Source organism: Phoxinus phoxinus, assembly GCF_949152265.1.
Source record: "Phoxinus phoxinus genome assembly, chromosome: 2".
Classification (NCBI taxonomy): Eukaryota; Metazoa; Chordata; class Actinopteri; order Cypriniformes; family Leuciscidae; genus Phoxinus; species Phoxinus phoxinus.
The window spans coordinates 24,701,342-24,720,135 of NC_136877.1; the positions used below are offsets into that span (position 1 = coordinate 24,701,342).

The following is an 18,794-nucleotide window of genomic DNA, read 5'->3' on the forward strand; positions in this document are numbered from 1 at the left end:
GGGATAAATGACTCTTGTGCACAACGCAAATCTAAAATGGTCTGGTCTGAAGTAGCTTCATTATTCATATAGGTGTGGTTTGGGAGTAACGTGAAATAAACCAATCAGAGCATCATCTCACATTCCCTTTTAGAGCAGAAGTGCTTGTTTCATGGCGGATTGCTATTATAACGGTGGATTTGCCAGGCGAACGCCAGGAACGGTTCACAGCCGAGGAGACTGACGTTCTCGTCAGGGCCGTGAAAGACAGAGAAGTGACATTGAGGTTGGGAGAAACCAACCCAAATTAGCTTCGGTTGAACAGGAGTATAATAATTTGGGTAAATGTGTAAGTAAGCTAGATTTGTTTTTTCACATCTTCATGGACACAATAATGATTTTTCCTGGTAAGTGGCGGAATTGTTTTCTGGAACTGCAAAATAGCACCAGGGAAAGTTTGCGCCAGAACACGCCTTCTCTTTTCGCTCGGATTCCACCATATATTTATGTACACAATAGCGCCTGGCAAAAAATTAAATACATTTTTGCCAAATAAGTCCATGTTATAAAACAAATGAATGAAACTGGCATTCACAGAAACTAAAATATAGACCAACTTGTAATTTAACATACTGGTAGTAATAGTTAAAATATGTACAATTAGTAATAGTAGACCTGGAGATCTAATGATTTCTAGGGATTTTTTTTGACAAAAAAATAAAAATAATTACAAAATAATAAATAAAAGCAAGTTTACAGTGCTTTATCTCACAGTAAAAAGAGCAGATCAACCATTCAGAGGAAAGTAAATGGGAATATGGGGGCTGTAGGAATGCAAATACAGCTTTCAAATTAAATGATTGAATTGCTTTTTTGAAAGAGGCCTGGTCTGTTTTTTTGTTTTTGTTTGTTTTTTTGCTCTGTGACCCATGATTAGATTCCACAGGCAGCACATTACAATATTTTTTTTTGTTCAATTGCTTACAAACATTGGTCAATACTGAAGGCACATTTTCAAAACTTCACACATTCAGTGAAACAGAAGTCTATTCAGACCAAACTGTGAATCATAGAATACACACCATCCACCGATACAGATCAATTGTTTTTATACCATTTCATTTTTAGATTCAAAATATATTTCATTACAATATTACTGTAGAAATGTGGCAAAATGCTGTCGTACAGTATACAGTTTTGTAATATGTTATTGTTTTGAACTTAAGTTTAACAGTTTTGATAACAGTAAGCATGTGCAAATTGGCCTGTAGGTACACAGAGTTTTGGCGGTTGTTGTGTCGAAGTGAAAAAATAATTTGTCATTTGAAAGATGTAGTCATTGAATGCATTTTGTGCCACAGCAATGATAAATGATCCACAGTTTAGCCCACATATACTTATGTTGTGCTCACTGTGTGAAGAGTTTTGAAAAAGTGACCTAAGTATTGAGAAATGTGTCCTAGCGACTGTAAAAAAACTGTAAATGATAATTATCTTAAAACACAATTAATTAGAATTTCAGCTGAAAGCTACCCAGGTGTCTTATTTTTAGTCTCTATTACAGTAGTATTTTGGTGAATCAGGATGGCTTCAGAGTGAAACATAGATATACATCTGGGGAAAGAAGAGTGGCAGAGAGAGGGATAAATTGAACCCTCAGAGTACTGTCCATCCATGCATCCATTTTCAAAAGCACTTGTCCCATGTAGGGTCGTGGGGAGGAGCGTCTTGAGTCTTATGGAGCTTTTCCATTACCAGTACCGCCTCGTCTCGTCTCGGCTCGGCTCGCGTTTCGCTCCGTTTTCCATTGCAGATAGTAGTTACCTCCACAATAGTACCTGGTCGTCATAGCAACGTGACACACACCCGCTACCCACACACACATGACAGTGGAGGAAATCGAGTGTATGCTGTTTTACATAATATTAGTAATGGGTATATCACGCAATCTATTTAAAAATGTCGGGGTTATTCAGGATACTCCGTCTGGCGCGTGCAATGATGACGCAGTGAATAGTGACGATTCTCTCTGACCAATCAGCAGTCTGCCGTGTTTCACGTCACATTTTAGTATCGCCTCAGCTAGCTTAGAACCTCGCTGAAGGTCATACGAAAAAAAGTACCTGGAAGCAGGTACCGGTACAACTTTTACACAGTGGAAAACCAAACAAAGGCGAGTCGAGTTGAGACGAGGCGAGCTGGTACTGTGTAGTGGAAAAGCGCCAATAGGCAAGGATACACCCTGGACAGATGGCCCAGCCTGATCTCATGAAAATGCGTCTCTATAGCACGCAGTGTGTTTATCGTGCAATTTATATGCAATAATTAGTTTTTACGTGCATTTGGTACGGAGTTCTCGCGTGCATTTGATACGCACTTCATTGCGTGTAATACACACGCACCCCACACCACTAATTCTAACCAAATGCATAATACATACGCACCCCACACCACTACTAAACCTACCCTAACCTACCCAAACGTATCCTATGCACGTAAAAACTCATTTTCGCGTATAAATTGCACGATAAACACACTGTGTGCTATATAGACGCATTTAGTGTGAACGGGTTGATGGCCGGTCCAACACAGGGATGACACACTCACACACATTCATATTCACACTCACACCTAAAGGCAAACAGTATCCAATTCACCTCTCCTGTCTTTGGATTGTGGGGGAAAACCAGAGGATACCAACACCAACATGGAGAGAACTCCACAGTCCCTAATACAGTCAGTAAAATGAAAATATCTTATTCTTATCCTATAATGAAATACTGATTAACTGTATGTGAAAAAAAATCATTCAAACTTTTAAGATAAAAGTTAAAGGTTTTTGTATTCGCTTACAGAAATCCAAACTGATCACACCTGTAAGACAGTTAGTCTACAATCTTATGCTTTCATTACAGTTAGTCTACAACAGGGGTTCTCAAAGTTTTGATAGGTTAGGGCCAATTTAGGAACCCAACATTGAACTGAGGGCCGCCAAAGGGGCGGGGGAGAAAAAGAAAAAAAAAACTGAAGAGAAAATCCCATTTGAAATAATTTTAATGACCAGGTTGCATCTCTACAGTTTAAATTTACTGCAATAAACACATTTTAATTTATAACTGAGGCTAAACCTGGCAAAACTTGTGAAAATCTTGAGAAAAATTGCAATTCAAACAAAATCCCTAGTGTTCTCTACCCTCAACAGACAAATTTTGGATATAACAGTCCTGTGTGCAGTCCATTTCAAGTACGAGAGAGAGAGAGAGAGAGAGAGAGAGAGAGAGAGAGAGAGAGAGAGAGAGAGAGAGAGAGAGAGAGAGAGAGAGAGCACAGAGAGAACAGAGAGACAGACAGACAGACAGACAGAGAGACAGAGAGAGAGAGAGAGAGAGAGAGAGAGAGAGAGAGAGAGAGAGAGAGAGAGAGAGAGAGAGAGAGAGAGAGAGAGAGAGAGAGAAAACAGAGAGACAGACAGAGAGAGAGAGAAACTTTTAAAATAGAAGCTTACCAAACAAGTCATCATCATCATGCATATCATCATATCATTGCCTGTCAAGGTGCGTTCACACCGGACGCGAATAGCGCGTCAGGCGCGAGTCATTTCAATGTTAAGTCAATGCAAAGACGCGTTACGCGCGTAAACGTCTTTGCATTGACTTAACATTGAAATCACTCGCGCCTGACGCGCTATTCGCGTCCGGTGTGTGGGTGCAGTCAGTCGCGTTTCCATTATTACTGCACCCACACACCGGACGCGAATAGCGCGTCAGGCCCGAGTGATTTCCATGTTAAGTCAATGCAAAGACGCGTTACACGCGTTTTACGCGCATAACGCGTCTTTGCATTGACTTAACATTGAAATGACTCGCGCCTGACGCGCTATTCGCGTCCGGTGTGAAAGCACCATTACAGATTTGCGCAAATGTTTTGCCCTATTATTAGCCTATCTATCTATTTTAATCCGTAATTGAAAAATGAACGGTTGTTGTCTTTTTGAAACGAAACACTTCTCAAAAAGTCTTTTTGAACACCAAAATTTTAATTTGAAACACCAACTGCTGCGCAAAAAAAGTAAATATCGACGAATTTTCAGATTTTTGTTTATGACTTTTTGACACTTTTTTAAGCATTGTTGTATTTTATTTGACAAAAGCACAAAGTTTTATTGTTATTATGAGTTCACATAAATAAAAGTAGTTGCGAATAATGTATTATTATTTTATGTATGATCAGAAATTAGATAAAAAAAATTTAAGGTAATGGAAACGAGGCTATTAATAAGCTTGTCATTAAATCACACTGAATATTGATTACTTGGTCAACATACCCTTTTAAATTGCAATGGGATTTGAATTTCAATGGGATTTGTGGTGCTCTTTTCGGTTGGCCACGATTCCTCTGATGTTCCTCTGTTGCAATTACCTTCTTGCAGATCAGGCAAACGACTTTATCCGACCCGTGAGGTTCGACAAAGTAATCGTTTGTCCATTTATCTTGAAACTGCCTTTTCTCCTCGCTAACATGACGTTTTTTTCTCGAAGGGCCAGGCTCCCGCCCTGGCTCTCGCTCCATCATATCCATCTAACGTTACAGACAACCGTTCCGTTGATGCCTTCTGGGAGTGAGAGGTCAAGTGCGATCGGTCGTAATTACCGCTTATGCCTATAGATGCCGCTAAACACCACTAAACGAAAAAAAATTTTTTCAAAGCAATGTACAGTTTTAACAGTTTTACAAATGTTATCAGATGTTATCGCGGGCCGCCAGAGGGCCGCACTTTGAGAACCAATGGTCTACAATCTCATGCTTTCATTACAGTTAAACACATGTTAGTCCATATAATCAATGTTTCAAACATAAGATTATTGTAATATGTAATGAAAGAACATTTGAAATATGTAAAGAACATTTGGTTTAATCACCGAAACACAACAGTATGATCTTCTTTCAATTTAGTACTTTTAACAATCAATTAATTCAACAGCAAACAATGCAAGATACATGTTTCAATTCACCCTTGTTGCTGAAATAAGTTCCCTTTCATATGGAACTCGCACTGCGTCGTTGAAAACGACTCTTTGGGGATGCTCCCTAAGCGTACGCCTCTGAAGTATGAATTAAACTAATCCAATCCTGATTGGTGTTGCGTCGTGACGTAGCATGTGACGGCATAACCGGATGCATAAAAGTGTCGCCGGCGCACACACATATTAGCTTTCGCTCTTCAGCAAGCGCTCTCTGTTTTTTTCTTATTTGGTGTTGTCTGTCTGATCCAGTCACTGTATTATGGCGAGTGAGCAATTCATTAGATGTGTGCATCCCTGCCCAAAATATATTACGAGTGGGGACACGCATCAGTTGTGTGTGAATTGTTTGGGAGTGTAACACGGACGGGCAGCTCTCGAGGGGGCTGTCTGTGATCTCTGTGAAACACTCCCTATCAGTACTGCACTCGCGTTCCCCGTGGTTCAGGTCCCGTATCCGTTGAGGCGGCGCGGTGACTTAGATCGCGGGGTTCGCAAAGGGATCTTGCAGACGAGGATGAGACTGCTGCGGCACTTTCTCATTCTTCATCTGAAGGTTCTAAGGCTCTGGTTCATGGTGCAGAAGCCCGTGCAGCGGCTTCTTCTGCCCGTGACGAGACCTCGATGTTTGAACTATCTGCTTCCGAGGGAGTGGATGTGTTCAGCATCAAGGCGGGTGAGCGTGAGTTAAATTCACACAGCTCGCGCGCGGCGAATCAGATCGCGGGGTTCGCGATAGGATTTTGCAGATGAGAATGAGACTGCTGCGGCACTTTCTCATTCCCTATTTAAAGGTTCTGGGGCTCCCGTTCATGGTGCAGAAGCCCGCGCTGCGGCTTCTTCTGCCCGTGATGAGAACCTGATGTTTGAACTATCTGCTTCTGAGGGAGTGGGTATGTTCAGCATCGAGGCGGATGAACGTGAATTAGTCTCGCCAGATCCCGCTATCTCCACTCGCACTGACACCAGATCCCGGCTATCTAAACAGCTGGACTCTTGGACTACATTTCCCAGAATCCTCTGCACAGGCTCATTATGGGCTCCAGCTGTTTGTCATTGTCTTTGGACTATTTAACTATTTATACACCCTCTGTTCGCTGGCTTTAGTGGAGTATTGTGTTGCTGTTAATGTGTGAGTGGACGGCGTGCCTGCTCTGGACTATTGTTGTGCTCTGGACCACATCTGCGGATTATCCTGTCAGTGACTGACTCCTGCTGTGAACTACGACCTGTTCTCTGCCTCTGCGCTGCGATTGGCTGTCTCGGACTCCCTGCTGACGATCTCTGCCAGTGTGTGTAATAACCTACTGACTCTGACCCTGCATTCTCACACAAATTATTATTTTTAAAAAATAAATCAACCAGAACCTGAACAATGGAGAACGTGAGCTGGCGAGACTAATTCACGTTCATCCGCCTCGATGCTGAACATACCCACTCCCTCAGAAGCAGATAGTTCAAACAAGGATGACCTGAGGGCCGTCCTTCAGGCAAGAGGGCTTCAGGAAAGAGGTTCTACCTGAAATAAAAATTAGACCCTTTCCCTCCCACCCACCCCAAAACTATGTGGTTGCCCGCCGTCCAAGACGCTTCGTTTCAGTTTCAGTTACACATCAGTTTCCAGGGAACGCATACCGTTGTGTTCGCTCCAAAAGGCTTGAAAAAGGGCATTGACAATGGTTACAAAATCGGTCTCGACTAATCCCTGCCGGTCATCTGCTTCAGGGGGTCGAGAACAATGCTCAAAGAATACCCGAAACCAGCCTCGAGGGGCTGGTTCCCGTAATAGATTTTGTTGAAGCGTGTCAAACGATTACCCAACATATCTGCATGGATCCTGCTTATAAGCAGGATTGGGTGATGGGACAAGAAATATACTCTTTACTGGTCAGAGAGGCCATATGATGGGTTCCTCCTCCAGACAGGGAGTCCGGATTTCTCAGCCGGTACTTTATAGTTCCAAAGAAGGATGGAGGGTTCCTGCCGATTTTAGATCTGAGTCACTTAAATCGTTCTCTGAGGAGCTTCAGGTTCAAGATGCTCATCGTGAATCAAATCAGGTCCGAGGACCGGTTTATCACGATAGGTCTAAAAGACGAATACTTCCGTGCTCCGCCCTTCCAATACACAGGAGGTTCCTGAGGTTCACTTTCGGGGGCGAAGCGTACCAAATTCGGGTTCTTCCATTTGGCCTAGCACTCTCCCCTCGCAAAAGCTCCAAGTGTATGGATGCAGCTCTGGTCCTACTGAGGCTTCAGGCCATCCTCACACTTAATTTAATCGACGACTGGCCCATTCTGGCTCAGTCTCGAGCAATGGCAGTTCGGCATCGAAATGTCGTCCTTGGCCGTATTCCGGGCTTGGGGGTGAGACTCAACACGAAGAAAAGCGTGTTTGTACCAGCTCAGAAAACTAAGTTTCTGGGCGTGGTATGGAACTCAGATACAATGTGGGCACATATGTCTCCTGCGTGTATCTAGTCCATCTGGGCCATGGCGTCCGGGGTAAAGCTAGGCCAGGCCATCACTGTAAAGCAATTTCTAAGACTGCTGGGCCTCATGGCAGCTGTGTCCAACATAATACCTTTTGGACCTTCTACACATGAGGCTCTTTCAGTGGTGGCTGATAGCCAAGGGGATTTCCCCAAGGGGAAATCCGTTCCGAACAATCAGCGTTACGCGCCAATGCCTTCGTTTCCCTAATTAATATGGAAGAAACCTTGGTTCCTGTCCCAAGTGCCAGTGTTAGCAGCATCATGTCGCCGGAAAACCGTTTCGACAGGCGCCTCCTTCACTGGCGTGGGCGCGGTCATGGATGGCCGCTTTGCCAGGGGTCTGTGGCAGAACCATCAACATTTTTGGCATATATTTTGCCTAGAGATGTTGGCTGTGTTCAGGGCTCCGAGGAGCTTCCTCCCAGACATCAATTTATCTGAACCGACAAGGGGGACTCAGATCGCACCCTCTATCCAGACTGGCGCATCAGATTAATCTATGGTCCCAGGGGAAATTATTATCTATTAGAGCAATATATGTCCCGAGGGTTCAGAATCAGGGAGCAGACATCCTGTCGAGGCAGGGGCTGAGGCCCGGGGAATGGAGACTTCACCCAGAGGTGGTGAAGTTGATATGGCAGAGGTTGGACCAATGGAAGTGGATCTGTTTGCGTCTCGAGAGACGTCCCACTGTCCACGTTGGTTCTCCCTCACTCATCCAGCCCCACTGGGGTTGGATGCCATGGTACAGGCTTGGCCGAGGCTTCGCCTGTACGCTTTTCCCCTGATCGCTCTGCTCCCGGGAGTCCTGGAGAGGGTCCGTCAGGAGGGCATCAGTCTTCTTCTGATAGCCCCGTTGTGGCCGGCCCAAGTATGGTTTTCAGACATATTTTCACTTCTGATAGCTCCGCCGTGGCAGATTCCTCTGAGGAGGGATCTGTTGTCTCAGGCGGAGGCCACAATATTCCACCCTCGCCCGGAGCTGTGGAAATTGTGGGTCTGGCCCCTGAGGGGGTCCAGTACCTAGATGCCGGTCTATCAGCTGGGGTAGTCAAAACCATACTTAGCTCTAGGGCTCCGTCTACTATGAGATTATATGGCCTCAAGTGGTAGGTTTTTCCACTTGGAGTAGAGAACATGAGTTAGATCCAGTTAACTGCCCAGTGGCTCCAGTTCTGGAGTTTCTTCAAGATCGTTTCTCTGCGGGTCTCTCCCCGTCCACACTTAAGGTGTACGTGGCTGCCAGTTCGGCCCATGGGCCTTTGGGGAGGCACCAACGGGTCATACTATTTCTCCATGGTACATGGAGGATGAGACCGGCAGTCAGTTCCAGGGTTCCTTCCTGGGACCTGGTGGTGGTTCTCGAAGGGCTATCCCTGGCTCCCTTCGAACCAATCCAGTCGGCTTCGCCTAGGACCTCACGTTCAAGATAGCCTTTCTCTTAGCTATTTCTTAAAATTATTAAGAGAGTGGGAGATCTCCAAGCCCTGGCACTAACGTCAGCTTGCTTGGGGTTTTGCCCCCGGCAGTGTTAAGGCCATCCTGCACCCGAGACCCAGCTTTGTGCCTTAAGTGCATTCTAACATGGCTAGGTCCATGGTCCTGCGAGCATTTCATCCTCCACCTCATGTGTCGGCAGAAGAAGAGAGGTTCCTTTGCTCTGCCAGTCAGGGTTCCGAGTATTCACCTTGAGGGGCCCTCTTCTTCGAGGAGGTCGGACCTACTGTTAGTGTGTTTTGGGTCACCTAATAAGGGGCTCCCGGCATCCAAACAAACCATAAGTAGGCCTACAAGGTGCGCAATTTGCATTCACCTTTGGCCGTAAGGGCTCATTTTAACAGAGGCATGGCGTCCTCTAGGGCCCTCCGTTCGGGAGTGCCCCTCCAGGAGATCTGTGAGAAAGCCGGTTGGGCTACCCTGCACACTTTCATCAGGTTTTATTGTCTTCACCTCCTTAGTGCGTCTGGCGCATGAGTGCTCTCGTCCTAGCTTAAGTGCCTGAGATCAGCTTCACTCTAGGACAGGCTTTTTTGGTGAGTGGCCTAGTGGGTATTCGTTCCCCAAAGAGTCGTTTTCAACAACGCAGTGCGAGTTCCCTACGAAAGGGAACGTCTCGGGTTACGACTGTAACCCTTGTTCCCTGAGGAGGGAACGAGACACTGCGTCGTCTTGCCACTCCCCTTAACGCCTGGGAGCGGCTTGCTTCATCGCGAGGCTAATATGTGTGTGCGCCGGCGACACTTTTATGCATCCGGTTATGCCGTCACGTTACGTCACGACGCAACACCAATCAGGATTGGATTAGTTTCATTCATACTTCAGAGGCGTACGCTTAGGGAGCGTCCCCAAAGAGTCGTTTTCAACGACGCAGTGTCTCGTTCCCTCCTCAGGGAACAAGGGTTACAGTCGTTACCCGAGACGTTTTGTAAGTGAGATTAACTGTTTGGCCAAGATGCAACTTGGTAATGCAGTCTGTATGAAGAGTTTTGAAAAAGTGGCTTCAGTATTGACCAATTGACCAATACCGTGGCAACAGGTTCAGCAAGCTGGCAGTGCCATCAGTTGTAGGGCGCTTAGTCAGTGACACTTCTGCTTATTCACAGTTTGTGGCAGTTGGCTCTATATGTTGGGTTAAACATTACATCTGTGTTGTGTTGTACATGCAAGTAATATTTTAGCTACATAAGAAATATACAATGAAAAATACTGTATACAGTTAATAAAAGACTATGCATTTATTTATCTGATATTGTGTCATCACAACCCTAGAATGTTAAGAAAATTAGCTGGACCAAAAGAAAAAATACATATTTAGTGTGATTTGAGCTGAATAAGCAACATTTCTACAATTGTTTTGTTGCTACATGCCAATTATATTTTTTTCATTGATTTAGTTATTGAAATTCAATTTTGACAATAATGTTGGACTTTTTGATCCAAAGTAATCAAGTAAATAAAAGTGGTAATTGCATGACTAGAAAAAAGCTGCCTCAGGGTGTTGCCAAGATGGTAAACATGAAGACTAAATTTGAAGGTGAAACAAAAGAGCAAAATTATGCATTCCAATAAAGCAAAAAACAACAACAAAACAATAACAACAACAACAACGACAGAAACACATAGTTGTATGACGTAATTTCAACACTATCTGAAAAAAAGGTACAAAAGCTGGTACCCTTTCAACATTTGTACCTACAGTGTACATATTAGTACCTCAAATGTACATGTTGGTACCAAAAGTGTACAAATTAAAACCTTTTGAATGTTGAACCTTATGAAGGTTCAGCTGATGCTCATGACAAGCATCACACATAAGAATCTACATTTTAATCAGTAAGAAAATATGTCCACAGCAGCTTTAAATGGATGTCTTTTTTGTAAAAAAAAAAAAAAAAGAAGGAAGGAAGGAAAAGGGAAAAAAAAGGCAGAATCATAAAATGATATAATTATATATTCTAGACAGCCTATGGGATCATATGAGATGGAGGGGTATTACCTGCCGCCATGGCAAAACCTTTGGCCAGCCCTAAGGATCCCTGGTCACAACCAGAAAAATAACATTCATTAGTGTTCTGTGGCTTTGGGAGATAATTCAGAACATCTGGAGGTTGCTATGTGTGACTTTAGTTTCAGAAATTGAAATATTCTGTAACTTTCCGTGCAGATGAAATTCAAGAGTTGACGCCTTGTTCCATTTTTCAAATCTCATCTTAGAGGTGTTTTGATACCAATAGGTCTATAAACTCAAATCAGGCGTAGGTTTATTTAATAAACAAGATTAAATTGTGGCAGTTTATTAGTTGGTGGTGATCATGAACATCTTTCCTAGCCACTGCTCCATGCTTATATTTAGTTTTTTAAGAACAGGTCTAAATTGAATGATGATAATGAACATATATATTTTTGAATAATAATTTAAATTATATATTTTTTTATTATAAAATAATGTTGGTAGGTGTATACTCACTTTACTGAGTAATGACTAAGTAATGACTAATACACAATATCATAAAATCGGATGGAGAAACAATATCAAGTGAATGATCATCAAATTCAGTTGAGACTTGCCAATCTCAAATAATTATGTATTCCTTTAATTTTGCAAAGTTCTTGAAGTTGTTGTGACATATTGCCAGTAAAATAAGGATTCAGTGATCTTTTCAATAATGGATCGTTGAGGAGAAACCATTCGTTGACAATCACCATTGTCAATTTCCTCGCTGATGTTGCTATCTGTGCTAAATGGCAATTCAAAAGATCACTGATTCAATTGTGCTTCCCAGTTTAAGAAAATATTTTTCCAAGGATGTGATTGGCACATGTGCCACCATGGCAGATGTATCAGTTGTCTAGACCAGTTATTTTCTTTTTAGAGACCTACAACAGAACATGCTGAATGTAATCCTACAACTGAAACGTGCATGTCATGGTTCAAAGGAGTTCAGATTGAGAAATGGGAGGCTTTCTGGTGCGTGCACGATTAAACAACCTAACAAAAATAATCCTGTTAGCATCTCTGTTTCTCTCTGTGTATCTGATGCAGGGCTCTGCTTCCGCTCAGTCTCAGTCTCACGCTCACTTTCTTTTTCACTTTCTGCCAGCCTAAGTCCTCTCTTGGCTGTTGATATATGCCCAGCATTAGTGTGAATTACTCCTGCTGTTATCTGTCGTGTGTGCCAGGCTCCTGCTTCTGTGAACACACTCACACTGCCTCACAGATGCCCAACTCCACTGTATCAATTCATTTGTTTTGGATGAATCATCTTTATCTCGAGTGCATAGCTTATTAAATGGAGACTCACAGGACAAGGGCCAGTTTCTGTGATGTATAGCTCTCTCAGACAACTCAGCCAGTAAAAAGCAACTCTAGCACAGCCCTAAATACAGGTTAGCACAAGGGAACAGCTCAGAAACAGAGGATATGTTAAGAAAGTCAGTGTTTGGCATGAGGTGACAATTTACAAACAAGTATTACAATGATTATCATACCATAATCATAACCATAGTGAAACTAAATAAAGTACATATCAAAGTTTGTGATTTCCTGAAATGACCAAAAATTATAATTGCCAAACTCACTATCAAATTGTGGTTGAGTTTTGGATATTTAAGTCTTTGACTTTTGTTCATATCTGAACTGAGTGTGAACCCTAAAACAAGATTGACATCCGTTTTCTGTTGCTGTGTGAACACAACCACATTCAGCTTCTAATTTTGAAACATCCAACACAGTGGTTCTCAAACTTTTTGACTTCAAGCACAACCATTGTCCACAAAAATAATAAATTTGCATAAATTAGTGAGTATATAATAAAGTAAGTAACTCAAATAATTAAAATGTCTGGAGGTTAATTACAGTTTTTACAATTGCTAACCAGTGTTTACCAATGCTCAAAGTGCTTTTTCTAAACTCTTAACGGAGTAACACACATACATCACACAATTAGCCAAAACCACATTTTGTTAAAAAAAAATACAAACTCTACATTTTAAAACGTTAAAAAAAACTTTTTCTACATACTAACTCTATCAAAACCCAGCATACCAAATTAAAAATATAATCATCCAGTCAAAACTAGCACTAGTTGCCTATCCATCATGAACATAATAGTCAATAATAGTGCAATTGACTGTCCAAATACTATTGATCACATAGTGAAAACTGCATTACTTGCGATGTTTCAGTTCTACTTGCAGACAATATGAAAACCATTGTTTATATATATATATATATATATATATATATATATATATATAAAGATGCACAGTCCAGCACACATTCTTCCTCCTCTTCCCTAACTCTTCTCCTCCATCGTCCTGAACTACTCCTCTTCTCCTTCAACTATTACTCTCCTTCACCCAGACATTATTTTTCTCTATTGTTCTCTCTGCTTCTCTGTGTTGTTCTGTATCCACATTGAACAAAACCCATTCAATGAGTCCCTTTTTTACTGTCTATGTCCAAGTAGTGGAAATAACACATGACAATGCCTCCGACTATGATTGGATTCAACTATCAATATTTCAGTGATCTGTTACCTAAATATATATGACAACAATCACTTTATTATGCCATCTTTGTTTTCACTCATTTATCTTATCACAAATATTTGTTGTCATATCTACATTATTTCTCACTCTTTTCATCACTAGTTAAATAATAAACCTTATTTCAAATGGACAAAAATGATTTTAAGTGTCTGCTGCCAGCTGTTATTCTTGCATAAAACTAGCACAATAAATACATATATAATGATAATGTGGCTTTTAAGCCAGGTACCATGCTGTAATATGGCTGTTTTAGTAAATCCAGCATGTGGGATCCAAATGGAGTATACAGTTTATTTAAACAAAATAACATGCAACAAATCCAAATAATCCAGGCAAAGAACAAGATAATCCAGGGGAACCAGAAACTAAAAAAAACACACACAATACATCCATGAGGAGCAACACCAGACAAGGAACATGGGAAAACACTGTGGTTTATAGTTTAAAATAAACATTTAAAATGAAAATTCTGTCATCATATACTCACCCTCAAGTTGTTTCAAACCTGTATGCATTTCTATCTTCTGCTGAACACAAATGTCGGAAACCAAACAGTTAACTGGTCCCATTGACTTTCATAGTATATATATATATATATATATATATATATATATATATATATATGGTGAAGGTGATTCATTTTCAAGGAAACCTACTAGGGTTGCTATGGTGACAAACAAGGGTAACTGTAGAAACTAGTGTCACAGGTCGGAGCGGACCGCGTGAGTACCGCTCCTCCCTTAGTTTCCACCTCGGGGAGGTTCCCAGGGATACCCCAAACGTCCAGACACAACGAGGACACTGGAGTGAAAGTTTAAAAGACAACTCTTTATTTATCTACTTAAAATCGGGGGAGGGGGGAGTGAAGGGGGCTAAAATCCAGGGGGGGGGGGGGGGGGGGGGGGGGGCTGGAGGGTGAGGACGCCGCCTCGGAGCCCGCTGTCTCCGTCACAGGGGAACCTCAGATAAGTTGCCTCGTTCTTCGACTCAATGTCAGGCTCTGATGTCCTTCGGTTTGCTTACTCGCCTCTCCTTCTCTTTCCTAGGTCGAACCTTCAGGGCGTCCACGCCACGGCTCGCTCCTTCTCCCAGGCACGAGGGAACCTCAGATGAGTCGTCTCGTCCTTTGTCTCAATGTTTGGCCCTATTGTCCTTCTGTTTGCTTACTCGTCTCTCCTTCTCTTTCCCAGGTCGCACCTCTTGTCTCGGGCGTGGTTCAGCGGTTTCCTTGAGGGATGGGCCGGTGGTCCGGCGGTATAAAGGTAAGCACCTCACGAACATTCACGCCACGGCGCGCTCTTTTCTCCTGGGCACAAAGACACAGCAGGGAAGTACTGGGGTCAGGGGTGACAGGGTTACCTCTAGTCTCGGGCGGGGTTCGGTGGCTTCCTTGAGGGGTGGGTCGGTGGTCCGGCGGTATAAAGGCAAGCACCTCCAGGACATCCGCTGGATCTGGGTCAACTCTGGGTCTTTCGGTTGGTACACAGGTAAGTAGAACTTCGCTCAATGGGTCTCACTCACAAACTTCGTAGGCGCGATGCGTCCGTTTCTCTCTTCGTCTCAGGCTCGGTGATAGCGATGGCTCGGGGGCTTGAACACGGCGGCGGTGCTGGATCGAGCGCTTCTCCAGGCGACTCCACACAGGTAAGTGTATCCGCCCGGGATGCGTCTGCTCGGAGCATGCGGGAGCGTTCCCCTCTTCTCCACTCCGGCACTGCACACACACACAAGTTCCTCCAACACAGCTAACGTATTAATACAGTTGCTCAAGGGGTTCTTACTTGGCTCTGATCATAGGAGTTTATAGAGACAGAGAGTGGTGTAATGTTCACGGCATAAATATATGGGCCAGCTGCTCCGCCAACTTCAGGATCCTATCCTCCCCAGAGAGGGAGCCGGTCAGGAAAGTGGTCTTTGTGACAACACGGCAAACTTCAAGTGTACACTTTCAAAGTCAAGACACTGACTCACCCACGGCACTTCACACGTAATCCAAGTGCACTTAAGGTCCAGAGACCACTTTTCCCTACGTCGTTTATCTCGGGGGGATCGCTGAAGCGCTGTTCTAGCGAAGGGCCAGCAAGAGAGACGTCGCTGCCACACCACCCCGGCGTCCTTCCTGTCCACCACCTCTGGCTCTCCCACGCTCACTTTCCACAGTGGGGCCACTCGTGTTCCCAGGTCCAACTACACATAGCTCACAGATGATACACTTTCGATGAATTTGTTACTGCATAGATTTCTCAGGGTACTCACACATGGATCAATCTGTATGCTTGTCTTGTGCTCTCTTGCAGCGCTCGGCTCGGGTCCTGGCCGCCGTTCTCTCTCTCTCCCAAAGGGATTCGGTTATCGGCACTTCCGGGAAGCTGTCCTGCAGGTAACCTCTCAACAGCGAACACACACTTGACACTTGAATCACAATGCAAAACACGGTCTGTATTATACTCAACCCCGTCTCTTCCTTTCTCTTCGCAGTTCTCCGGATCCTTGTTCGCTCAGTCCACAATATTCACCAGGTGTCGTCCTTTGTATTTTGCCCAGATGCCCAGATCCTCTCGCCGCGACGGCTGGAAGCGGCTACCACCACGCTTGGTATGAACCCGACCCGGAACTAACAGCTGCAGCTGTGTGTGACCGCTGCAACAACTCACCCCAACTGATTTCTGGAAGCCCTCCTTATACTCCTCCTGCTTCCCCTTCATCCAATCCGGGGATCGCGCTGTTCATTGGCACACCTGACGTCGATTAACCCTGATTTTTGGCGCTGGGAAGGTCAACAGGAAGTGGTGGTGTTTGATCCGGGCGGAACAAATCTCTGACACTATGGTTCCGCCACTATGGTTCCGCCCCAGGAAAAGTCACCACGTGACACTAACAAGGTAGTCAAAAGCCGCGTTTCCACCGAAATTACCCGGAACAATTTGTCCCAGGAACTTTTTTCCCAGGAACTTTTTTTGCCCCAGACCGGTTGCTTTCTGCGTTTACACCGCGGTCTAAAGTACCGGGAAGATTATAAACTGCGCGCGACTGCTCCTCCCAGTTTGCGACGCACAGTAATCAGTTTTGAGCGCCACATTTATAATAAGTATGGAGGAGATTCAAACTGTGCAGCAGTTGTTTGTGATGTATTGCGGACATTGAATGTGAGACGGCTGGGACGAACGCGCACACAATTTCCTGTTACACAAATACGCGTAATAAAGCCTGAACCTCGTCGTCGGTCCAGTGTTTTTTTATAATTAAATTCCATATTTGCAGACAGACAACTCTTAATGCATGAAGCCACGAACCGCAATAGATTTTTAAAAATGCCGGTTAAAATAGAATGCTGCGTGGAGTCCCCCTGTCAATATGCGGCGTGAACACAACCAATCAGCACGTTCAGCGCACAAGTCCCACCCCCGAAAGTTCTTGAACTTTGAAAAAGTACTACCTCGCCAGCAGGGACTTTCTGAGGGGGAAATATTTACCTGGAACTTCATTTAGACCCTGGTTCCTGCGGTGTAAACACACCGAGTACCAGCCCAAAGTTCCTAGTTCCTGGGGAAAGTTCCCGCGGTGGAAACACGGCTAAAGCAACAAGGGAAAAGGGAACTAAACACAGGAGGAGAGCACAGAAACAATAGAAAAAAAACACAAAAAAAAAGAAAGAAAAAAAAACATTACGAGTCCAACACAAGACGGGAAGATAAGCTGCATGACACATGCATGTGAACACAGAAAAAAGATCAGAGTTGCCATACCATGTCAGCAGGAAATCTGAAAAAAATAATAAATGACAAAACCATATTTACTATTTTAATACGTTTGTGATATTATTATGCATAATTCAGTGCACATTATTCTCGAGAAAAAAGAGTGTTGTATTTGTACAAGAAAAAACATTTTCATTATAATAACATGGGTTGCAAACAGGGTTTTACATTGAATGTTCAGAAGGACCTCTGAATATAGTCAACACAATAAATACAATGCTATATTTTAGCAAATAGGCTACTGAATGCAGTGGGAATCTTTCAGCTTCTGTGCTAAAATTATTTGCTATCTGTCAAATGACTATAATTATTTGGGTTAAAATGAAGTATTGACATAGAAAAAAAGAAACACTTATTCACAACAAACGGTTACAGAAAAAGACTGCTTCCTGCTTTGCTTCTGAGCGAAGTGAGAGAGTTAAAAGGATATTTCCAAAAATGTCAAGAGCATGCACATAGTATGTGCAAATCAACGAAGAGTGCATTTAAATAAAACATGTCTCTTTAGTTAAATGTCATTTGCAAAATTAAAGCATGCTGTATTTTCAAGACACATTTGCATGGACAAAGAATACTGAAAACTATCAGGAAACAAGTAATTCATTGGATTTTGTAAAAGGAAATGGAAGAGGAAGAGGATAGTTTTGGTCAAGGTTTGTGTTTAGTTGTCTTAGGTTGACTGAGGAGTAGGCTGGAGTTAGTAAGAAAGAGAAGGGCTTATTCATGGACACATTCGACTGTATTGGTTGCCATGTCACTTCAGGTCAAGAACAAATCTATTGATTGTTTGAAACGAGTGAGCAAAACAAGGACAGCATTTTATGATTTAGCCGCAATTATTGCCCCTCAAGAACAATTGCAGAGCTTTACAAGTAGGACAGGAAAAGCTAAATAAACGTATTATTGTATCTAAAACAACAACATGTTTATTAGATCCAATACCCACTAAACTACTGAAAGAGTTTTAAAATGTAGCAGAAGAGCCTCTTCTCAATATTATTAACTCGTCTCTATCTCTAGGTCATATCCCAAGACCGTTCAAGCTGGAAGTTAAGCCTTTCGTTATTAAACCATTTTAAAATACTCCATTTATGTTTAAAATACTAGAAAATGTATATATTATTTTCAGGGACAGGCATTAAGGTGGTATAGATTGTACCTATCAGACCGTTACCATTTTGTCTATTTTAAATGGGGGGAAATCGAAGATAACGTCAGTAAATTACAGAGTGGCCCAAGGATCTGTGTTAGGCCCTATTACTTTCATTAAGAATGCTGCCACTTGGTAATATTATATGAAAACATGTAATTAGTTTCCACTGTTATGCTGATGATACTCAGTTATATATTTCATCATAACCAGATGAAATCTCTAAAGTTGACAGAGTGTGTTAAAGATATAACATATTGGATGACCTTTAATTTTCTTCTATTAAATTCAGGTTTTACGTATTGGACCAAAAAACATACACATAATCTTTTAATTTGCAT

The 18,794-nt window shown here is 42.8% G+C and overlaps 1 long non-coding RNA gene across 2 annotated transcripts in view; it reads right to left on the bottom strand.

The window, feature by feature from the left end:
- The window catches only part of LOC306992347, a 162,962-nt gene that overhangs the window by 126,370 nt on the left and 17,798 nt on the right, over positions 1–18,794 (bottom strand). The gene's annotated exons all lie outside the window — the stretch shown is intronic.